Below are 25,177 nucleotides of genomic sequence, written 5' to 3'. Positions count from 1 at the left end.
CAGAAGCATATTTAACTAAAATTTGACCAAAAATGTCTAGAATAGCACATTCACAGAAGACACTACAAGTCCTTGATGAGATGATCTAGAAACACACTGAGACACCACCAAAAGGTACATTATAATGACTATGGAACACAAGATGCATCTTCTTCATTCTGAGAAAGACACATAGATAGGATTGTTCAGAATGGAAAGCTCTCCAGATACTTTTTGAGATAGTGATGGGACTTGAGCAAATGGGCAAAATTACGCTTTCCAGGACAGCAATGCATGTAAGCCCCTTGTACACTCAAACTATTTGCGGGGAGAGTTGTGGTGTGATGCTGAGCAGATTCCACCAATTTGCAAGACTCTCTCTACTTGAGGATACACTGAATAAAAGACTCCAGGGTGTGCAGTTTTTGAATTGTTAGTCAATTCCCCCTCTATGAAGCCATCTTCCTTATTCACAAAGAGACCCCACCCTTGGATTCCAGAAACTACTTTCCAAGGGGTGTCAGAAAAATGAAACATATTGGAAAGGCATAGCTGACTGCACTAATATATATGCTCCTATTATATGGAAGATATGCATACTAGAAGAGTCGAGAGAGAAAGCCCAGATCACCCAAATTTCAACTTTTCCAACTATTTGAATTTGAAAATTCACCTTTATATTTTTTTGTAATTTATGCATATGTACCTGTATGAGCTATATATACGACATGTGAATATATACAGCATCAACTAGATGGACACACTGTCAAGAGGAGAAGACAAGACACCCCCTGGTTAGGTTACCACATAGGTTAGTACAACCCAGAGTGGGGAGAAGGGTGCAGAGGTGGATGCCACACTGAACTGTGAGTGCCCTGAAGAGAGAACCAAATGGGTCCTTCAGAACAGATCTGAGGTCAGCTGTCACAGCTGCTCAGCACAGAACCCAGAGCACCTTCACACGACCTTGGCACCACGGCTCTGCTGACCTGCTGCATGAGGGATGTGATCAGTCATGCATGGAGCATGAAGCAGATGTTTTCAGCAAGGCACTCACTTTTCTTCCAGCACTGCAAACTAAAAACATGCCTTAAGTAAGGGATTGCCTAAAAATGTGCTGTCCTCTGTATGGGTGCTCTCCTGTCTCCTTTCCTGCTCGAGGGTGGTTATGTCTCTGTGTAGGCAAAAGATTGATTCTGTCCTACACAGGCTCAGTCACACTAGGTGGCTGGATTACTTAGGGTAAGTCTGTAGCATTATATTACTATTCTAGAAGGAATGAGTTCCTAAAGCCTGAAGCTCAATCTCCCATCTGCTGAACTCACTGCAATCATGGGAATGACACTGACATGTCTGAGAAACAGGTGAATGGGAAAAAAAGTGTAAGGAACTGAGAGTTTTAGAGAGTGCATGGTGTACTGTAGGTAAGATATGAGAGGGGTCATATTTAATTACAGACTCTGCACAGGCAAGAGCAGCTTTTACAGCAACACAAGAGATTGCAACTTCGCAAAATAACTGGATAACCAAAAATAAAGGCAAAACCTTCACAGCCAAGCTTCACATGGTTAGAAGAGAAGGGACTTTTGGGCAGCCAGCACTATCTCCACAGTGGCTGAGAGGCACATCCATTGTTGGCCAGCTCCTCCCCTGACTGCCCAGCAGCAGCTGTGTGTGGACATTCTGTAAGCATCACAAAGGAGCAGGGATGCTCAAAAGCTGCTGGACACTGAATATATGTCCTATCATGGGATTTTCTGCAGCCACTGACCCTGAACTAAATTCCCTCTTTTGGCATTTCTGTTTCCATTTGGGGTTCCAGTCCCATTCTGGATATCCCTCCATGAGCTTTGCATTTGAGGGGAAGATAGTACTGTCCTTTGCTCCAGTTTGCAAAATCTTTAAATCAGTGTTCATCAGCATAATTGTTGATGAGATTATGGTTGTCTTAATATACTAATAGCTTCAAGTTAGTACTAGCCAGAGCAAACTCCATCATCAAGAGGAGCAAAACCAGCTAAATAATGAGATCTCATAATGCATTAGGAAGCTGATACCGAGTAGCTCTGAGTCAAGGAAATTTAGAAGGGTGTTGAACAGCATTAGTCTAGAACACCCATCTGTGGAAGGGAACAGGAGAGCAGCCTGAATATGGAGATACAAATTCACATCTTTCACTTCTCTTGTGCATTCACCTTCCCAACACTTCAGTACATAAAGGAAGCCTTTGGTGAAGAGTCCAGGCACAGAGCAACAAGACACAGATCCCAGTAAGTTTAGACACTGAAAGTAAAACTGGGATGAGAAGTAGGGTTGCTCTAACCAAACGTGCTCAAGCCAAACACCCAAAAGTCCCTGCTCAGCAGCTATTTGTCCCTGGAAGTGGGCAGACATCAGAGGCTGCCTTTTTGTGACATTTCTCAGTATAAATCAAGTTACGTACCAGTCTCAGTAGGATTCAGGACCTACCTCACGCTTGATCTTTCTTATAATCAAGTTGTTCTTTTGGCCTGAGAAGAGTCTAGTGGGGAAGGGTGCGAATAGGTAGATGACAAAGCTTTCAACACATACTGGAGTCACCAGCCTTACAGACAAAATGTTAAACTTAGGCAACCATGAGTACAGGAAGCTTTAATGAACAAATCATCTATTCTGTGACACAATGTTTTCTAAGTAAAGAGGAACATACCATGAACAGCCCATGAGACATCTAGGGGACCATGTTCCCTGCAGTCCTGCTGGCTGAGCAATCTCCTGAGTAATTACTGTCTCTGTCAAACCAGAAATGCCACAGTGTGGTAGAGAAGAAGTTTTTGGTGACGTCTTGTGTTTTGATAAATCCCAGAGAATTGTACACACAGTGGGGATACTGACAGTCACAACACCTGGGCAGCAGGGCCTGTGCAGAACTCTGCTGGTGATGTGCAAATATGTGGCTCTGGCTCAGCAGTGTTTCTTGGGGTGGAAACCAGAGCGTTCAAAGGACATTCTCAATCCTTTGGGGCTGTCAGTGACCAGGACAGGAAGGATATTTCTATGGTTTTCACTTATCTCTGATTACTGCTAATATCAATCTAATACCCAGTCTTTAAGATGTCAAGAAACTGCCTTCCTCACCTCAACCTAGAGGTTGTAGACAAAGTGCATATTGGCATATAATTAATTTCTGCTATTTTTCTCTAGGAAAGTCATAAACAATAAGAAAGGACTTTTTTTTTTTTTTCTGAGGACTTCTAAAATGTCAGCTGTACCTAGTGAATGGAATAAGAAGAATGTAATTAAACATCTGCTCTTTCACTCCTAGTAATGACTTTAAAATAGCCAGAAAACTCTGAAGGTTGTGGCCATGGTAACAGACATCAGCTTAGGAAAAAGGAAATATCTGCAGTTATAATTGAACATAGAGATTGCTCATCTCCTTCTCTGAGCTGGAAGTTTACAATCAAAGCTTTGATATGTGCTCTGGTTCCTCTAATACAATTTCATGCTATGCCATGTGGCACATTTATTGTGAGAAACTACCAAGTATAAAAATATGTATATGTAATTCCAATGCTACATTCACTCTTGTTTGAAGGAAGAAAAACTGCTCTTGTTTTGCCAAGTGGCTGGACCAACTGCTGCTAAATACTTCTGTGGAAAATGACAATGCAGCATGATGGAAATGTGCCAGATTTCCCTAACATGCAGCTGTCTCCCTCCCTCAGAGCAGCAAAGTAACCACTGCTTACATCAGAGTGATGCCCAGCAGCTACAAACAGCATTTCTGGAAGATCCTCCAGAACTGAGCCTAGAGAACTTCTTGGCTTGGCTGAGAGAGAACTGATAGAACTGACGAGATTCCTCAAAAACACCCGACCTTGTCCCACCCTACTACCTGGCCTATTGCCTCCAGTGCCTCCCCAGGCTCTGTCCTGTCTGTGGCCACAGTCCCTTCCACTGTGCATCCCACCAGGCACTGCAGCTCCTCAGACACACACAAGTGGAGAGGAACAAGGCCATTAATCAAACAAAGCCCAGTAAAATAAAAAATCACAGCAGAGACAGGGAAGATAAGCTGAGACAGAGGTGGAGAGGGGATAACATGGGTGTGCTGTGCACAGAGATGATAAGCAGCTCCTGGAGCTCTGCACAATGACTGGAACCATTTGCATCAAGAGCCAGCAGTGAGAGACATGGCTTTTCAAAGTGTTTTACACACCTGTGTGACAACTGTTTTAAATGGAAACTTGTAAGCAATGTGCATATTGGCTAAAGAATGCAGTCAAAAAGCATTTGTCCACTTTAGTGCCTAGTATCAACCTTGGTTCATTAAAAAATTGCAAACACTTCTCTTTGAAATGCAGATGGTAAAATATGATATGAAAATAAGAAGGCAAAAGAAGGCATGGGGAGCTGGTGCTGCTGAACCCTACTGAAACCACCAACTTGTATTTTTGAAGACTTCCTGTAAACGTTGTCAGATGTTCACATCTAGAACTGGGGTGAACCTCAGCTGCTAGCCAGAGGCCAGCTGTGAAGCTGGTGCAAGTAAATAGGGTGTAGCAGTCTTCTGTGCAGGAAATAATTATGGGCAGGGTATGAGTACTTGAAAATGCTGTATTTTTTGGTGTGCTTTCGCTTTCAAACCACACTTTAAGAATTCAAACAGCACAAACAGTACTAATTCATTTGGATTTTGTTAATATAGAAGCTATGAATACTTTTTCCCAGGAGTTTCCAAATGAACAAGATGCCACTGTCTCCTTATTGCAGATGCTTTTAGCACACTGTTTGAAGCATCAAATGTTTTGGCCTTCACAAAGGCCAAATACCAACACAAGGAGTTCTTTTTGTCCTGATCAATGGCTTAAAATTTTATCAAACTAGCACATACTAAGTACATTGCTGGAGCTTGCAATGTAAATGCTGCCTTTTCAAATGTGAAGACAACCAGTTTCTCAGAGAAGTCTGGTGGAGCTTGAGAACTAGCATGGCCAAGAGAAATAAAGCTACTGCCACCAGCATTACATGGGCTTCATGCCTGTGGTTTCTAACAATACCATCCTTGCAGCATGGCCAGGCAAAAATTTAATTCAGTGAAGTTCCAAGAAACTCTGATCTCAGTAGCAGTGCAAGGCAGCTCAATAATGAATGGAAATCAATGACCTGTTAAGACTTGGGGGTTGGACTAGATGACCTTTAAGGGTCCTTCCCAACCTCAACTCCTCTCTGATTCTGACTTGTGATGCCTTGAGGGGCACATGACTGCCTCTCTGTACAGCTGCTCCATGCACATGCAGCCGCCTCATTCCCTGGGGCTTGACTACACTTTAGCAGAGCCATTCCCATCTCTCAGGCTGCAGAGATGGACAAGCTCAGCAGTTGCACTGCTGAGGTGTAAGCTGCCATCCAGCCTAAAATGCTCAGCTCTTGGGGTTTCCTTACTGGCTGCAGTATCTGTCCCTCAGCTGCAGCCACAGGAGTCCTGTGGATATTGAGCAATCCCAACACCATCTGATCTCATGCAATGCCCAGTGCATTCAGCCCTCCCTGACCCCAAAACATGAACAAAGGCCTGAGATGCCTACCCAGCATCACTGTGCCACAGGTTGCTCTCTCTCTCCTCCTTGTGCTGCTGAGCTTCAATAGCCAGTGGGAATCAGCAGTACTCAGGAGCTGCTCCTGTTTCCAGATCAAAGGTGCAGTGGACTGGCAGTGCTTTTGGCTATCTGAAACTCATTGGAAGAGTAGAGAGCTCAGGAACTTCTGCAGAAGAGGGGAGGAAGCAGACAAGGAGAGGCAGGTCTTCTCCTGGTGCCAGACAGCATTCCTCCTTATTTTACTTGGAGTGCTTCTCAGAGCCCTGCTCCATGTGACCTTCCACATGAGCTGAGAAGAGTGACAGCAGATGCTGGTAGCCAGAGGGAGGGGAGATTTAGTGCTGCTCTATTTCCTTCCCTGGAAAATTTGCTTTTGTAGGAGGAGGTCAGAGATGCAGAGCAGCAACCTGAGGGAGGGCATTCTCGCCAGGTCTTCTGAAATTGAATGGAGTGGAGTGTGCCATGAAGCTTCACTTCACTGGAGCTTTTATCTTTTAAAATTAGGTTAGGAAATTTATTGCTAGAGTAGCTTAATCCCACAGTGCATTATCTGTACACATGATGGACTTTATTCTGTCAATAAAGTGACTGCCTGCATCTTGATTGTCAGATACAAGGAATTCAGTCTTCATTTTGAGATGCTAAGCAGCTGCAGACTGGCACACTCCCCTGGCTATGCTTTTGGTTTGGATGCTTCCTACATCCTTCCTCTTCAGTCTGTGCCCTGTCTTCACAGGAGAGGCAGAGACCAGCAAGTGTTCCCTCTGAAGGCTGAGATCAGCAGGTGGAAGGGATCCACCGCTGGGCACTGACAGCCACAGCCCCCAGTTTTGCCTGAATAGAGCAAGGGAGATGGACTGGGTCAGAGTTTGTGTGCAGGTACACACTGAGTGCTTTGAATCCAGAATCGACCTTTAACAAGATACATCCTTTGACAACAGCTTAGGAGGAGATTGTTTTAATACCAAACTCTCCACATTACTTAGCTACACAAAACTCCAGATTCAGAAAATCTAAATTTCACTGTCTCTATATAAGCTATAGAAATCTGGTCAATACCATCTCTAAATGGAATTTAGAGAGTGAGTGAGCAAATTCCAAATTTGGTTGGCAGAAACAGAAATATGGGAGACTAGTTTCACAAAATTGCTTGAGCAGACCACAGTCTTAGTCTGCTCAACATGGAGTGTCAAACCGAGTTATATAATTCCTTCATGATGTGAAGTTCCTTGATTTTAGCAAAAATAGCTGGAAAATTAAACCTCATAACAAAATAAAGCCTTTTCTACCTGATTTCTCAACAGACAAATCCTCAAATCAATTATTCTTTGAGCAGCATCCAGGATAACTGGTCCACCAAACGAGATGAAATCTAGAATGTCACAGGAGTATCTGGTCTTTGGTTTTACAACATCTCAGATATAGATGAAGGCTTTTCAGCCAGTCCGCAATATGAAAAGGTGAAAGCTTATTCTTCAGATCAGAGAATGCTCTAATGTTCATATAAAAAAGTTAAATTATAAGCAGGGAACAAACTTAACTAGACTGACTTGATATTTATGAAAGCCCTTTCCCTTTCTTTTTCCTATTCTTTTTAAAAGAGCTAGCTCTCATTCAGTTCATTCAGTTCTCATTTATACAACACATTCAGAAGAAGTAGCTGATAACATCAACTGATATAAAAAACCTGAACTACTCATGGAAAGGAGGACAAGGACTGATTTTCTTGTCATCAAAAGGGCAGCTAAATATTCAGAAATTTCTCCTTTCTTGGTCTATTTGAGCCTAAAAGAGAAGTAGCTGTGTTATTTGTTTTGTGAGATGTCACTACCAACTCCTCCAAAAGTCTCCAAGCCCTTTGGCACAAAGAAGAAGACAGTCAGACTTCACAGAGAGATGTTCAGGGAGAAATCTCAGAGTCTTAATTGAAGAATAAGCAGGAATGTTTTAGGACTACAAGGTATTTATAGTCTCACACATTTTGAATGTAAAGGGTACAAATATCATTTTCACTATTCCTCTGCAGGCCAAGATATGAGGGACACGTGCCAGAACACAAAAGAATTTTCACCCCATTTCAAATTCCCATTAAAAAAGTGTACTAAGTCTGAAAAATAAGTGTAGTCATTTGAATCATGAATTTGGCTTCGTAACCCACTGGGAGACTGAAGCAGAGCAAAACACATCTGCTAACACCCCAACTGGAACACCACAATTGGCAAGTGCTGCTGAAGAGAGATCTCAGACTGAAGTTGTCAAAATGTTAGAGGTTAAAACTGAAGTTTCTTGGCAGAACTGACCTTATATGGAAACTCTGTAGGAAGTCTCCCAGCACTGGCTTTCCAACCAGTACATAAGCATTCATTTCTAATAGATACATGGATGCATACAGAAAGGCTAATTCAAAACCACTTCAGTAAAATCAAAGCAAGTCATTCCTCTGGGGATGTGCTGGACAGGGTAAGGCAGGCACTTCCTCTGTCGAGATCACGAAGTGAAATCAAAGGAGAAATCTCAGGTGGAAGATGGTTACAGTAGGGTTCTTCCAAGCTGAGTCTCAGGATGGATGCAGCTGGACATTTTCATTAACAACCAGGATGCATAATCTCAAAGCAGTGCAGTTACTGATGACACCAAGGTGACAGGCACCATCAGGTGGACACCAGACTACCCCACAAGAAGAATGGGACAATCTTAGCATTGGAATAATGCAAAGGAATGAAATTCCTTATTGCAAAATGCCATATGTAAGGGACCAGTGGGAAGAATTAATGTTCTTAACTAGAAATGGTGGAACAAGAGGAAGAGCTGGAGGACTTACATAGCCATAAGATAACAGAAAAATACCAGTATGATGTGTCCTGCAGGAGACAAGAGATGGCTTCTAATGAACCTGCTGAGACTGATCTGTTGAGTTCAGGAAAGGTGAAATACCAATGCCATTAATGAACAGGTTTTGGAAATATGAGGGCTCACCTGGATTACTGTAGTACATGGCCAGGAAAATGTGCTGAGGAAAAGGGGTTTTGGCCTGCAGTGGCTGCAGAGCAGGGCTATTAAGCCAAATAAGGGAATGGAAAGCCTGTGCTCTCAGAGGAGACCAAAGGCACTTGGATGTTTAGCCTTGCTAAAGAAAGGCCAAGAGGGGATATGGTTGTAGTCTATAAATACATCAGAGGGGGTAAACACTAGGGAGGGAGAAAAGCTGTTTAAACTGAAGGACAATGCTGGCAAAAGAACAAATGGGTATAAACTAGCCATAATAAATTTTGGCTGGGAATGAGAAGCAAATCTCAAACCACTAGAGCAGCAAAGTCTGTGGAACAGCCTTCTTCAAAGATCACAAGACAAAGAGCCAAAGTCATGGGAAAATGCAATTTGAAAAATCCACAAATAGGGTCTATATGACATGGGTACCTGCAGTGGACTGGGGGAGTCAGGAGGTCCCCTACTGTCCTGACTTCTGGAAGAGAAACAGCATCCAAAAAACCCAGCATGCTTCTTACAGCAGTCAGGTTTTCTGGCTCACCAGAGGATCACCATGAGGACAGCCAAAGGCAATGATGTTAAGTAAACAAGTCTGTGATATCTCTATCTTCCTCTGCCCTATGTAATCACCCCCCATCACACATCAGTGATGAGGGTGGCAGGAATGTGAGGGGAGGTTTATGCAAGCAGAGGAACAAGATGCAACAGACAGGTCAGGAAAATTGGCCAGCTCTGTCACTTCGAGCATCAGACAGCACTGAGAGCAGCAATACATTATTGCAAAAAGTTTAACTGAAATTAAGATTTACAAGTAACCTCAATAAAATTCACAGCTGGTTGGGCTTAAGCTTGGATTAAGAGGATTAGCAGTCTGTTTTCCAAATCATAAAATAGTAAGTTTTGCATTTTCTTCGAAAGTGAATTACAAAGGTGCCTGGTCTCTATTCAGTATTGAGTAATTCAAGCTTTCTACAAAATTTCACCTCTTTACTGTCATCCTTTTGTCTCCTCTAGGGAACACAATAATTTATTAATACCATTCTTTTCATCTGAAGATTTCTCAAGACTTCACAAAAATTACTGTGTGACAGCTGCACTACAGTGTTGAATGCACAGTGGCACAGGAAGAGGGAGGAACAGATTTTTTCGTCTGTATGGCTTTTTTATCAGCTAGTCCTGTGCTCCTGGACTAGCTGGGGTCAGTTTTCAAGATTCCTGGGTTGGCAGAGACTCACAGGAGGATGGCAGAAAACAGACTTTCATCAGGGAAGAACACGGGCAACAGGGAAGTCTTGCTCCAGGACACCACTGTGGACTGAGCTCCTCCTTTTTCTCCTCTGAAAATTCGTTGCTCCGGTTTTGAAACAGTAATAAATTATAAAACAGTGAATGGCACCAAGGCACTCCACCTTGCACAACAAAAACTAGCCATGCCTGGGTCTGCAAGCACAGAGGGCCACCAGAGTTCTCTGCCACCTGCTGAGCTTCCAGAGGGCAGCACCGATTGTAGTGAAAATGGCTGGAGATGAGATGGGGAGACCAACAGCCCACCATCTGAGCCCTCTGCCTACATTATGGTTGTCTCATGAGTTTCCTCAGGGCAAAAAACAGCTGAGAACAGATACCACAAAACCTAACAAATCCACCTGATGTCATTGTCTCTTGGGGGTTGTGTAATGCAGTTAACTGCTGTTCCCAGGAGAACTGCCAAACCTAATTACTTGTTATTACTGCATTAGATGAAGAAGGTGCATCTTGCTGATAGTTGCCTAGTGGGAATATAAAATAGATCTTTCTTTTGTCCACTTATAATTAAAGCAATCTTCTTTGTATATTAGATTCAGTAGTTTATAATGAAATGCAATAAAGATTCCTTGAGTAAATCTCTTATTTTTCTTAATATGTTTATACAATTTAATGAAGTCTCTTATCCATTGGAGGAGGAGCAGTTTCAGAAACAGTGTGCTTAAACAGACATGACAAGCCATGCAATAATCCAGTGCTTTTTAAGGCTAATGCCTGAATAACAAGCACATCCCACAACAGTGCCACTTCCATTTGTGCCAGACACCTAAGAAGCCACAATCATAAACCTCTTCAATGGCTGGGAGAAAAACCTGTCATTCTATCATCTGTGCAGACAGATTTAGCACTCTGCGAAATTTTTATCAAAATTACCCACCAGCAGAATTAGGTAACCAACTTTAAATAGCAAGGAATAGGGAGTTATGTCCAGTTGAGCAGCAGCAATTTGGACAACACTGATTCTTCAGTGGAAAGATTGAAGAAATATGCAAAATATGGTACAGAACAAGAAATGCAAACAGTGATGAAACACATAAATGGTTGAATAGAATTTTATTATCAGATGAAATAACAATGCCTTAAAATAGGATCCCATTTGGGTTAAAAAATTAACAAAGGAACTGTAGATTAGAGCCAGGTGCTTAGCGGAACTAGAAATTTAAGAACGTTTTTACTTTTATCTGATGATTCTTGGAAGAAACACTTGTGTTCATATTTCTGCAAGAAATATTTCCTGTTGCTGAGCTTTCCTTTGATCTGTGACCAAACCTGACTGGGAAATTCAGGGAAAAGTAGAAGGCACTCCATGTCTAACAGAGGAAGTTATTAAAATAATCAAACTTACCTGAAAAGCCGCAGGCAAAGTGATAGGCAAATGTTCCCCCAGCTCTCTCAAACCCTACTGACATTATGCTCCAAGGTCAAAAACATACAGGTTGAATTCAACAAAACCAGAAGTACTGAGAGAAAACTGCATTGAGAAATCTCCTTTGCTTTTGACCTCTTTCTATCCTGAAGTTTTACAAGGAGAGCACCTGGACATCACTTCTCTCTTTGCAGAGTGAAATGTGAATTCCTGACAATGCTGTATGTGGGGCTGGGCAGTCCCCAGGGAGCTGCAGTGCACAGCATTCACTTCAGGTAAAGGAGGGTTTGGAAAACAGACTTTAGGCATGAGACAGCATTAGAAGAGTGGAAGGCAGAATGCTGGTCTCTCACTGAGAAGGATAACAATTTACTTATTTTGGAGAAATGGTAGAACAGAAGGGGCGCAGTAGTGGATACTGACCTCTGCATTTTTTACATCTTAAAAATAAATGGATTGTAAACTAGAAAAGGATCAAAACTGAGCCTCACAAGGGAAAGAGTATGTACCAAGAAACAACATGAAATCAGCATCAAACTCACACTCTGTAAAGAGTCACGTCAGCAGTGTACATGATAATGTTCCTCTGTACAGACAGAGAAGTAAAGAGCCTGGTGCTCTATAGAGCAAAGGCTGTTCTTTATTCTCTCTTCCATGTTCCTCATTTCCTTCACTTTGGTCCTATTAGAACCTCACTGCTTTGTTTGACAGACTGGAGTTGCCAGCCTTTTTGTCATGCTCCAATGGGCTTCCTGGCCATGGCAAGGGCCTGCAGCTCACAAGCTCTATCTAGACCTGGGCTTCAAAAAAACCCACTTTTCTATTTTTAAGGCTCCTTTTTTCCCCACAAGGATTCTCAGCCACAGCACCTGTGACTATGGAGCAAATGCATCTGGGCATGAAGGCCAACTGGCACAGAAGTTCCCTTGTCTGTGCTATTGAACTCTGCACCCTCCCGAAAAATGACTGTGTGCTGTTTGCCCCCTGGAATGGGTCCAGTGGCACAGGCTGGGAAGACAGGAACTGACTGGGAGCTAGACTGGGATAGGGACTGCTCTGCAGAAGGAGTGATTCTGACTACTGAGCTCTGGTGCTGGGGTTGCTCCCTGTTTCATTTATTATGGACACAGCCAGTGGCCATAGTACAGACACAGCCATTATCTCAGGAAACTGGATAGCTTGTCACTTGCTTGAATGTTAGTGCCAAAACAAGAAATATCAAGGCTTGGGGGAAGCAAATGTTTACCTGGTGTGGGATATTAAGAGGGGATTATGAACTAGACCCTAAGTTCAAATCATTTTGGACATGCTCTGTAAGGGGCCTTGGGCTCAGTTATGAAGTTGCTGGGGCTCTGAAGGGGTTTCAGGGCATGTGCACACCAAGGAGCTGGACTGGATGCCAAAGAGGGCCAAATGTCCCCGTGGAACTCATCTCTTCTACCTCCAAATACCAGCCTTGGTTGGCTTGACCCTGGCACCCCAAATGCCAGTGTTTGTGAGCTCAGCCTCCACCTACACTACACACACCTGTTGCTGTGGTTATTGCAGACTCCAGACCTCAAAGAGGGCTGTGGTATGGCCAGTTTAGCTTCTCAGCACCCCATACATGGACAGCTGCATCTGTTCAAGAGGCATGTGACTGACTCATCTGGGTCTGGCCACCTCCGGGTGTGTTGCCTTTCCCAAGGACCCAGGGGATTTCCACAAAGAGGCACATGTTGCCTCTTCTGGTCAGTTCTGTGTGCATGCAGCAGTGAAGCAGCTCCTCCTCATGCACCCACAGGGGCCACAGGAGAGCTGGCTGATCTCCAGTGAGGGCAGTGAGAATGGGATGCTCCTCTCTCTGCTCCTGCTCAGCGCTTGGGCAGCCAGCCAGCCACAGTGAAGGTGAACTGCTGAGATGTGTGACAGCAAGCCGCTGCCATGAGCATTTAATTTTTAATTCTTCTCAGGGCTTCTTTTCTACCATCCTTCCTTGTAGCCCTAGGGGAAGGCAGCTGGCACCTGTTTCTGGAGCTCACATTGTTTGCGTTGGCTGCATGCCTGACTGTGAGGGATAAGAGAGAGGGGTCCCCAGCCAGCCCTGGTGGGTGCTGTCAGAGAGCCTCTCCAGAGCAGCTGCTTTCCTGGGCCAGCATTCAAGGATGGGACACACAAGGTGCTTTGAAGACTGGAACTGCATCCCAGCTCAGTGGGATCTGCATGCATCACCAGTCCTGGAGCCAGGCTCCTTTGAGCTTTTTTTTTTCCAAAAGCATTCTTTCCTTCATCTTCAAAGGATCATCCACCAGCAAGAGATGCTTCTTTTCAAGTTGAGCTATAAAAACAGTGGACAGCATGAGCACACTGCCCAGTGCTTGCCCCTGGGAAGCAAGGGCTGTCAGGAAGGAATTACTGGGCTTGCCAGTGAGGGACCAAAATTGCCTGAAATACTGAAATACCCCTCACTGCAGACACAGGAGCACGCAGCTGTCCCACTTGGCCTGCAGATCTCCTCTTCTCCCCACTCAAGTCATTCCTCTGCTTAAAAATCTTGTTTTGGGAAAGAAATGAATAATGGGAATAGCACTGTAAAAGCATGGGGAATTCAGCAAACAAAAGAAAGGATGCTATTTCTGAGAATGTCTCAAACTGGTAATGGTGGCTTGTTTTAACTCCTTCTTTCCCGGGTGCCTCCCCAACACCCTGTTTGGAGTGCCATCCACAAGCATGGTGGGAGCAGCCTGCAGGAAAGGTGTGTCTTCCTATAGGCTCTTGGAGCAACAACATAGCCTACTAATAGCTGCACACAGTGAACTAAAGGTGAAATACTCTTCAATTTCTAATTGTATTCCTTGAATTGAGGTGGGGTTTTTTGCAACGGTTTACAAAAGAGTAAAAGTCAGGCAAGCAGTCACCCTGCTAGTGCTTCTGTCACCTTTTGTCATCTCTGAAAGAATTGTATTTTTCTAATTGAAGCAGCACAAACATTATGTGTCCATGGTGAGTGGAGGGTGACTCTGCACAGCAGCAGAGAATCCTGCCCTAGGTTCTCAGCGAAATGACCATCGCTGCAATAAAAGAAACAGAATCTGCCAAGGCTGAAGATCCAGTTAAGCATTATAAACTCATCTTTAACAAATTCACCAAGACCCTCATGGTGCTGATGTAGAGCATGTTATACTGCTGTTTCATCAGCTCCCACTTTTTCTTGCCACTGGTGTGGCCAAATTGGCCAGGTCTCTTTGCAGCCCTGGTCAGGGCTGGAATGGACCTCCTGCCTGCAGTACCCTGTGCCAAGGGAAGGCACAGGTGACATCTGGACCACTGCTGCAGATGGCTTTGCACTTGTCCTGACAAAAGCAGCCCTTCTGGGCTAACACCTAGCTGAAGAGAGGCAAAATAGGAAACAAATGTGGGGGGACCATGGCCCTGATGATACTGGAGGAAGAACAACCAAAGTCTGAGCTCATGTTTTCAGTTCCTAAAGCAATCCTATTCTGCCCGAGTGCTGCTGTGCATGTTGGCCAGTGAAGATGCCATGGAGCTAGCAGCAGCGACAGGGGATGCTCTCTCACAGGCAATCTCATTTCTGAATTGTCAGAAAAGAATTCTCTTTTTTTTTTTTCATAAAAGATAGCTCTAAACATTGCTCCCTGGATTTTCCTTTCCAAGATCCAGAGCAATATGAGAAAAGAAATACCTATTTTTTGTTCAGAAAGAGTTCCTCTTTGCATTGCCTCTGACCTTCCCAAGTCCCAGCACTTCTGCCTTTCACTGAGTTCTGCTTTTCAGCTTTTACCTTAGTGGTGACAAGGGGGACTTCCTTGGCAGGAGTCACTCAGCTCCTTCATCAGGCCCTGTCAGGAGAGGCAAAGCGAAACACAAATGGTCTTTTGGCAGAAGTTCCCACTACCCAGAAACTCTTCAGTAATTCAGAGATCAGAGAGTCTACAAAGACATCAGAGCTGTAAGTGGTTTAATATCATGTGCCATCAAACATTACATGCCTTGCGATTCATGTTGGGGATTTCGATTAAGGAAACCCTTGAACATGGCAAGGAAGAACTGTGAATTCTGATAACGTTCTCAATTTTTAGCAGTAAAGTAATTGAAAATGAAGGGTGAAGTGAAATAATTGAACATGGAAGCTGTGTGTCGTGTCAAATCAGCAATAATACTCAAGTGAGAGAAGATCGTGGTTAGACTGAAATATTGGCCAGCCAATTTTTAATTTTGCACTCTTCTCATCCACATCAGCCTGTGAAATAAAAACACAGGCTACCCTTCTGGTGGGACTGTTTCAGTAGGGTCAGAACGACTTTACGTGAAAAGCCTCATACAAGATAAACAGCGATGAATAGGACGCTTGACAGACAGGTCCAGAGGACAACAGACAGTGCTTCTGCTGAGATATAATTGCTCTAATTGGACCTGGGCTTGCGAAGATGGTAAAGCTAAAGAGGGCTCTGCAACCATGCTGCCATTCTGCACAAAAGAATACTGTTGTGATAGGAAGCACATCGCAGTTGTGGAAATAATCAACAGCTTTGTGCTCGCATCCCCCTGGCATCCTGGATTTGCGAGCACAGCTTCAGCAGAATATTTTCTTTAGAGTTAAAGGTTCTCAGGGCTGAATTGCTTCATGTAGTCTCTTTGAGTGTTATTCAGCTGAAGTCAGACACTTCATATGTGCTGGATCCATTGTGTTTTTGCAGTCCTGGAGGAGATGCAGAAAGATTGCGTGAGGCATAATCAGGAAATCTTGCTGCTCTGGGAGTGAGGGAATTTGATAAGGAAAGAAGCCAACTTTGACCTTCTTCAGCTGTAACTTGTCTTCTCTTGGGTGATAGCCTGTAAACCACCTGATCTGCTTGTCTAATAAAACCTCTCTACAAGAAATGTTGGGTGTCCCCAAAAGCTGATGTCTTCTATTTATGATAGTAGAACAAGCATGAAACTATTGTCAAGTAGCAGGCACTGCACAAGGGTTGACTGTGCAGTGCTCCTCCAGCCCTACTTTGAACCCAGTGCCCAGAAGAGAGAGCAGCCCTGTTAGCCACAGCTACATTACATGGCAGCTAATACACACTGCATCACACTGCATCATTGCTAACACAGGCAGAGAATTTCACTCTCCCAATTCCTTCAGACAGCTCTGTTCCAGAAAGGTCTTGTCTAGCCTGTTCTGCAGATGCGCAGAGACATGAGGCAGCACTGCTAGAGGTCCTTGCATGGGCAGATGCAGCAGTGCAAGAACAATGACAGCAGCCTGCCCTGGACACTCCTGCCAGCATGTGCTCAGTCAGCTCTGCCAAGGACTCTCCTTCTCTCATCCCACCCCTCCTGGTCCATGCCCCTGTGGCTGGACATCCTGGCTCTGGCCTGCATCCAAAGCCCCTTCTCTTGACAATGAAATTCAGCACACAGCTAAGAGGCTTTGTGACACATGTGGCAGGTATAACCTGCCTCAAAGCCTTTCAGCTCCCATGTGCAGACACAGTCACTTGAAATGCTGCCTCCTGCTCCTTTGCAGCTCCTAAGTAAATGTGCACAAATGCAGTTGTGATGTTCAGGAAAGGCTCATGCTCCACCTTGCACCTCAAGCAAGGCCACTTGTCCCTAAAGAGCCAACCTGGCTTACTGCACCCTCCCTAACAGAAATGGTCATCTTCAGTGACACCCTGAAGCTCCTATGCTCAGGGTGCAAATACTAGACACAGGTGGCAGGATGTGCATCACCCAAAATGTGAGCAATGGGACAGACATCTTTCTAAGCACCCAGGCAAAATGACAGGGCTGGGTGCAGTTGGGTGCAGGAAGGCAGCTCTGAGCAGCCATGGGAAAACCATCTTGATCCTCAGCACTCTGGGGTGACAGTGTCCCTGTGTCACTAGGAACTGTGACACCAGCCAGCCCGTTTATCCATGCCATCTGTCCTTGGGGTTACAAGTCCACACTTCTCCTTTTCCTGTCCTGACATTTCCTCTGGAGCAGCACTGTGACTGCGACTCAGCAGGGCAGTGACCGACATATTGGACATCAAAGCATCAAACATGTCCCACACTCAACTTCTGCCTCCTCCCACTGCTGTCCTTGCTTTGTGCATCACAGGCTTGGTTTCACATAAGGACCTGACAAATGCCCCAACAAGGTGCTGGGAAAAATTGGCCATGGATGATGCTCTCCTAAAAAGTGCATGTCCCAAACAAAAGTGCATGGGATTTATCAACACAAGCTCAGCTAAAAAACACAAGACATGTTTGTTTCCAGCTAACATGTCTATGATGAGCCATAGATGGTCACAAGAATGAAAAGCATAAGGATTGACATCAGTGGGTTTTATACAACTAAAACTTTGCACAACACTGTGAACACGTACTGCAAAAAATACTGAACTACAAAAGATAATAAACAGAGCTAAACCAAGACCCATCCCCAGCTATCTTCTGTGAAAGGAGGAATGGCTGGGAATTTCAGGTGCTGGGCAAATTGAAAACAGCATTTCAGACCAAACGACAAGTTTCTTGGTTTTTCTGCATGTAAATTAGTTCCTTACATTATCCCACTGTCATTTTGTGGCTGAAAGCAATTCTCCAGCTATCAGCACAGCCAGACTGAAATTCAGCAGAACAGGATCTGAGCCCTTCAGCTCGTAATGATTAGATGATTCTGTGGAAATGAATCTTATGAAAATATGAAGTTCAGCAGAAAGTTGACAGTGTGTGAAGACCACAGGAGGGAGAGAAACTTTACAACTCAGCCTTCACATTTTCCACCTATAGGATTTCAACATTTGCTAAAGTTGTAGTAAGGGCAGCTTCTTCACACTGCTCCCTCTGGGAAATATCACATTCAACAATTCCTGAATTACAGTTTCTAATTATATTTTCATACTGTAATGCTGTCTGAAATGCAAATTTGATGACAGAATAATTCAATCCATATAAAATAATTACAAAATTACTGTTTCTCAACCCTCAACTCATACTCCCTGCTATTTAAGAAGATAAATTTAACAGCAGCAAAAGTACAGCCAAAACATAGTCTATTTTTCAAACTGTTATCTGACTATAACTGTCTGCATAGATTTTGGCTCACCATAGAAGATTATTTCTAAAATATGACTATCAAAAACATTCCAGAGCTAGGATTTTTGTTGCTTTAGCTTGGAACCAACAGTCAGGTCAACTTTTATTTTGCATTCAGAGTACCCTATGTATGGCATCTGTGTTTAACTGGAAAAGCAACTGTTGGTTAAAGTGCCAAATCTCTACTGCAGTCCTAATGTTGATACAGACATTAAATTAGCACAATGTAATGATTTTTAGCAGAGTGGGAACCAACTTTTGCAATAAGTAATTTAAGATCTGAAACTCCATACTGAAACACCAGTTCCCACTGACAACTGCCACCTTCTACAGAGGATTTTATTCCCCCCATGAATATTGCCTAAGCAGTGGCTAGGACCTTTAAAAAGACAGCAGAAATTGTGTTCTGTTTGAAAAAATTCAAGGAGTAGTGCTCCGCACTGCAAGGGGTTTTTAGGTTTCATTATGATTCTGGTCTAAATTTAGATTGTCACTGCCCATCAACTCAACCAGATCAAGGTAGAGCACACTGAGTGCATTGTTATTATGAGGCTGGAGGCATCAACAGCTCGCATCTGTTTTTGATTTCCCTGCTGTATCTAGTTGTGTGAGAAGTGACTTGAGGAGATCTCAGACGTGACTTTAGCCAAGGTCTTTCCTAAGGTGAAGTGCTCCAATTCCTCAGGAACTGCTGGTCTGCTCGCCCTTCGCCATGGAGAAGGAGACTGTAGGAAGAGATCATCCTTTCCTCATGTGTGTGCAAAGGGGGTGACATTTGCAAATGGCATGAAAACTGATGGGAAGTAGGAGAGTCAGTCTAGACTCCTTAAAAGAAGAAGTGTTGCCAAGCCCATGTGCATCTCACAGATTTTCTCTTTATGTCAGAGGATTTCAAGCCCAAGTAAGCTGGCAGTGTCACAGTTATGGCATTGGGCAGAAGGTGAGGGATGGGCTGTGCATCCACCTTCCCCTCTCGGTGGTGGGAAGGGATCTACAGGCTCTTTGCTCTTTTCTCATGGTGGGTGGAAGCATGGCGGCACAGATATGGCAGGATGCTTAGAATTGCATTGCCTAGCAACTTCACACACTGCCAAGGTAAACCCGAGTGCTTGTCCAAAGGGTTTGGTACAGAGCTGACCAGTGAAAACAGTGAAATCATCAAGCAGAGGCACATAGCCCCAGGATGACTCTCACACACCATTCCCTGCCCTCCTGAGCAGGGATCTGCGTCACCTCCAGTTGCAGATTTACTGCCTGTGAGCTGCCTGCAACTCATTCCCATCTCTGGGGAAAAATGGGTGGATCCTGGAAGGGACGCCCAAAGCCCCCAAAGACTCATTGAGAGGGGACAGAGCTGTCACTCTGCCAGGTAGGATGCATCCCTGTGCAACCTCAGTGGCACTTACCAGCTTCCCCTATAACACTGCCTCTCAGACCTCTTGTCACAGGACCCTTCTGCTAAAATGTGAAGCAGTTTATCATCCTTTGCTCTAAGGTCAAGTTAGAGCCTTTTCAAGACTACCTCAGTATCACTAAAGAAATTAGTATCACTAATCAGTATCACTAAAGCTCTGAGTAAAAGTTGCATCAATTATTTTTCCCCTTATATGTAGTTTCAAGGCATCAAATGCTACAGAACACGGTATTCAAACCTAAATGATGAATGAGCATAAGCCCCAGCCCACACTGAATGCTCAAATCAAATCTGGGAGGTGAAGGCAGCTACACATGGAGTCAAATCCTGCAGACATGAGGGTGAATGACTGCTCTTGAATGGCAGGTGCCACTCAGCTCAAATCTGTCCCCATACTCCATGCCTTGCTCCCTCTGCAGACTCACCCCAGCAATATAAGCAGGTGAACAAGCAGACCTTAAAGGGTGGTGGGCTGTATAAACCACCTCCCTGTCCTCCCCTCCTAGCCCACCTCTACAGTCTGGGGAGCTCATATGCAGATGGAGGGGGCTGGACTGCCACAGGCTGAGACACAGCTCCCCACAGCAGCTGGGGAGCAGCCAAGCCCAGCTCAGCCCATGCAGGGACACCAAGAGCCCACTCACCCCCCATGGCAAGGATGAGCAGGGCTGCCAACACCTCCAATGCTGCAAGGCTCCTGTAAACCCAGGTAAAATTCACCTGTGAGGAGACAGGCGAGATTCCTCAGGCACTGGTGCAGTGGCATCAGGAGAAGAATTTAATAAAGACAATTTGAAATATTTCAGCCCCCCCAGCAATGATGTTTTAGGGCATAAGAGCTGAACTGGAAAGAACTGATGAGATAACACCAAGTGAAATGGTTTAGATGTTTCAGATGCATTTATCCTTGTTCTCTGCTAAGAACACCAAATGCAGTGAAATCCAGAGCACTAAGCCATAACTTCCTCAGAGAAGTGCCTTCAGTTTTAATGTCTGTCTCAGCTCTCTTTCTGAAACAATTATTTATGCTGCATTTGATAATATTAGGATAATTTTTATAGAATTTTTTTAATCTTGTACTGCTCTGCGTTTTAAACTTGTTTTGTAGCTCCACATCATTTTAGACCAGCAGCTGCTTTAGAGAATCATTATCATTATCAATAAACCCTTTGAACTTTGGGAGGAAGGGAACAGGAGTATATAATTAGAGAAGATAAGAAAGATCTAACATACTTTTCCAGGAAACAACACACATGATGCTTCAGCTGTAATCTGTTCTTAAAACAAATCTATATGTTCCCACACAAACAAACTCAGCCTGTGGCACTAAACTCCAGGAGCTCTGGGATATCTTTCCATACAACAGCAACCTCGGAGTAAGCGGAACACAAAAACCAGACTCAAACTCCCTCTTGTTTTTTACAAAAAAGACCCAAATAGCATTTCATTTTTCAATCACTGTGGTGATTGAAAAATCATGCTGCTCATGCTGCATTTCTTTTTTTAGCTATTCTGACTGCTCTCAACACACAAGAGAAAAAGAGAGGAAAAAAAAAAAAAAGAGGAAAAAAAAAAAAAACAACCCAAAAAAACCCAACAGCTCCGTGTGTGCGTGCTTGTGAGAAAAAGGGTAAAAGCCTGTGTTACAGCAATGCTTCTCTCTTGGCATATTTCAGATAATTTTTTCAGGAAGCTTTTGATTCTTTTCTCTGTACACACTGCCCAGTCAGGAGCGCCGTGTGCCCCAGGAGAGGGCACAGAACCCGGGAGCGCGCAGGGTGAACAAAGATGATTTAAATGCTCCAACTTCGAGAGTTGGATTTTAAGCTGCTCCTGGCTGCACTGACCGCTGCCTTCCCCCTCACCGTACACATTGGGTACAGACCCAACTGAACCGGGCAGCACCAAAAAACTACGAATTCCGACAGAGGTATAAAACCCACGATGCTTAAACATCATTTCTTTTAACTCCCGAATGCATCAGCACAGGATTACTCACGTTCATTTATACTCCTAAAGTGTCAAATGAGAACTATATCGTTTTATTCTCCTCTCGTGGATCATTAAACTATATTTATTAATCTATATTTATTATTCTATATTTATTAATCTATATTTATTAATCTATATTTATTAATCTGTATTTAACTCCGTTTTGCCGTCTACACACAGACTTAGTAACTGGAAGCTGCTTTGCATTTATCTGATAGCGCTAGGCTTGTTCATCAAGGCAAACTTCCAGCCAAAACAAACAAGTGAAAAAAAAATATCAGTCACTGATACAAGCTGCTTTCTAGTCTATTTATTTAAATAATAAAAAAAAAAGGGAAAATAATCCAAACCTGATGAGAACACAAAGCAAAGGGTTACCTCACGCTGCAGAAAGGGGAGTTTTTAGCAGTCCATGCTCCGGCAGCCCCTGAGATGCGGCGGCGGTGGCGGGGACGGCTCCAGCATCCAGCGCCTCCTCTCCCGGCTCTGGCGGCGCGGCCGGACCGCAGGCTCAGCCTCCAGCTGACGTCAAGGCGGCCGTCACATGGCCCGGGGAGCGCTGGTTGTCCTGGCAACGCCAGCCCTGCTCCCAAATTATTTCAATAGGTCATCTGTCATACTGCGCGCACATCGCGGCCATCGCGGGCGCCCGGACAACCCAAACACCGAGGGCTGGTCCCATCGCAAGCTCTCTCTTAACCCTGTCCCTGTAGGATAAAGCCTGCCTCTTCCTCTTCCTCCAGCATCTCCAACCCCTGGCAGAAAAAAAGACATTGTAACCTGGTTTGCCCAAGGGAAGGGGTACAAGAGCTGCCCTTCGAGGGTGCCGGGCACCTCAGTGATGTGCTGGCTGGCTAAAATTAGGGTGTTTCTAGATGATACACGGCTGAAGTTTTATTCATGCTTGGTCACCCCCAATCCGCCCGGATTCGGGGCACTGAGGCAGCAGTGGTGTGTGCTGTAGCTGCCTGGCCAGCTCAGGCTTGTGTCCCTCAGCCTCGGCTCCTGGTCCCTCTGCTTGTGCAAGGGATGCTTCTCCAGCTGCTCCCAGCAAAACATCACAGGAAGGGGCACAAAGCAGCATGTCTCCACCTGAGTCTGGCTCACCTGTGCAGCCTTCTCCTGTAGGAAGAGACACAACACCAGTGTCTCAAATTTCCTTGTACTTTAGGTAAAATTTACCTTTTACTCTAGGTAAAATCCACTCCTTCCTCCAAATTTCCTTTCTTTTCTCTCTCTTCACCCTACCACAACACATCTATGCACCTGGAGTAGGACACAGAAGGTGCTGGAGAAGGGAAAGGCTTTCACCTGTGAGAAGCAGGGAGGAAAGACAAAGTGTCAGCAAAAGAAAATGCTTCTGAGCTCATCAGGTCTCGATGAGTGGACAGTGAGGTGGAAAGAAAACTGCCTGAACAGCAGATCTCAGAAGGTTATGGTCAGTGTCTAGTTGGAGGCCTGTAACTCATGGTGTTCCCCAAGACTCAATACTGTGTCCAGTATTGTCCAACTTATCTATCAATAATTTGGATGAAAGGGGCAGATGCCTCCTTAGCAAGTTCTCTGGTGGCACAAAACTGGGAGGAGCAGCTGATACCCCAGAGGGCTGTGCAGCCCTTCAGAAGGGCCTGGGCAGGCTGGAGAGATGGGCAGAGTGGAACCATCTGAAACTCAAAGGCAAATGCAGCTCCGCACGTGGGGAGGAACCCCAGGAACCAGTACAGGATGGGAGGAGACCTGGTGGAAGCAGCTCTGCAGAGAAGGTCCTGGTGGACAACAAAATGTTCATGAGCCAGCAGTGTGCTCTTGTGGCCAAAAAGGCCAAAGGTGTCCTGAGGTGATAGAAAGAGTGTGGCCAGCAGGTCAAGTGAGGTGATCCTGCCCCTCTACTCAGCCCTAGTGAGGCCACATCTGGAGTTCTCTGTCCAGTTCTGGGCTCCTCAGTACAAGAGAGACATGGAGTGGGTCCTATGAAGGGATACAAAGATGATTAGGGGACTGGAACACCTCAGTTTTGAGGAAGGGCTGAGGGAGCTGAGCTTGTATAGTCTGAAAAAAGGAAGACTGAGAGGAGACTTCATCAATGCCTATCAGTATCTGAAGGGAGGATATCAAAAGGATGCAGCCAGGCTCTTCCTGGTGGTGCCAAGTGATAGCAAAAGAGGCAGTGGGCAGAAACTGGTGCATAGAAAGTTCCATCTGAATATGAGGAAAAGCTTCTTTACTCTGAGGGTGACAGAGCACTGCAACAGGCTTCCCAGAAAGGTTCTGGAGTCTCCTTCTCTGGAGTTATTCAAAAGGATTTTGGACACAATCCTGCACAACGTGCTCTGGGGAATCCTGCTTGAGCAGGGAAATTGAACTAGATGGCCTTCAGTGGTCCCTTCTAATCGTTCTGTGAGCCTGGGATCAACAACAGCCAACGCTGGTTTACACAGCATTTAGTGAGCAGGGCATGCACTGGGGCTTTCTTGGGCAGTTGCTATTAGAGGGCAAAGCCCTTTGAGATCCTGAGCTGCCCCCTGGGCCTCAGTGCAAAGCAGTGAAGAAGGCTCAAAGAGTTATTACAATAGAATAAGGCAGCCCCCACTGTCTAAAACTCATGCCATAAAAAGAATATATTCACAATTAGCCAGGAAACCTGTGACTGTTTAACAAAACAAGAGTAATATGATGAATTTTTAAAAACCCACTGATTACTACATGTGTTGCACATAATCCCACATATTAATCCAATATAGAAGGCTGAAACTTCATGTCAACACCCACCAATAAAATTTTATCATAACTTACATAACTTCTTTCACTTAATGGCAATGTTTGTACAATACTACATAAAGTTTGGGTTTGCAGTTTAAAAGGTATCTCTCAACACTGTGTAGTGCATTGCTTTCTATTGGTCTGACAAAAATGCATGCACCTGAGAGATTTTAATGGTTCTTAATTTTTATAACAGCCTTTTCACAAAAGGAGACAACACAACACATGCATTTTGATTGTCAAAAAACATTCAAAAAACTATTTTACTGATTCCCTAAAGAGCTGGCAGAGACAGCCAGGCAGGATCATAGAATCATAGAATGGTTCCAGTTCAAAGGGACCTTGAAGATCACCTACTTTCAATCCTTCTGCCATGGACAGGGACACCTTTCACTGGATCAGGGGCCCAAAGCCCCATCCAGCCTGGCCTTGACTGATTTCCAGGAATGGGACACCCACCACTTCTCTGGGCAATCTGTTTCAGTGTCTCACCACCCTCACAGAGAATAATTTCTTCCTAATATCTAATCTCAGCCTGCACTCTTTCAGTTTAAAGCCACTACCTCTTGTCCTGTCACTACATGCCCTTGTAAAAAGTCCCTCTCCATCTTTCTTGTAAACCTCTTTGGGTACTGGAAGGCTGCTCTACAGTCTTCCCAGACCCTTCTCTTCTCCAAGCTGAAGAACCCCAACTCTCACAGACCCTCAAGGGGGCACCTGC

The 25,177-nt window shown here is 44.5% G+C and overlaps 1 protein-coding gene across 2 annotated transcripts in view; it reads right to left on the bottom strand.

The window, feature by feature from the left end:
- NCALD (neurocalcin delta) overlaps positions 1 to 22,456 on the bottom strand; it is a 57,610-nt gene extending 35,154 nt beyond the window's left edge. Inside the window, exon 1 of one of the 2 annotated variants that reach the window (XM_083855278.1) lies at positions 22,047 to 22,456. The gene's annotated coding sequence lies outside the window, so the exon portion shown is untranslated. The remainder of the gene's footprint in view (positions 1 to 22,046) is intronic. The other variant, XM_083855277.1, reaches the window with a different exon arrangement.
- Between the last annotated feature and the right edge of the window lie 2,721 nt (positions 22,457 to 25,177).

The sequence above is a fragment of the Zosterops lateralis genome (assembly GCF_965231275.1).
Source record: "Zosterops lateralis genome assembly, chromosome: 1".
In the NCBI taxonomy this organism is placed as follows: Eukaryota; Metazoa; Chordata; class Aves; order Passeriformes; family Zosteropidae; genus Zosterops; species Zosterops lateralis.
The sequence above is the reverse complement of the archived record's forward strand: the minus strand, read 5'-3'. Positions and strand labels throughout refer to the sequence as shown.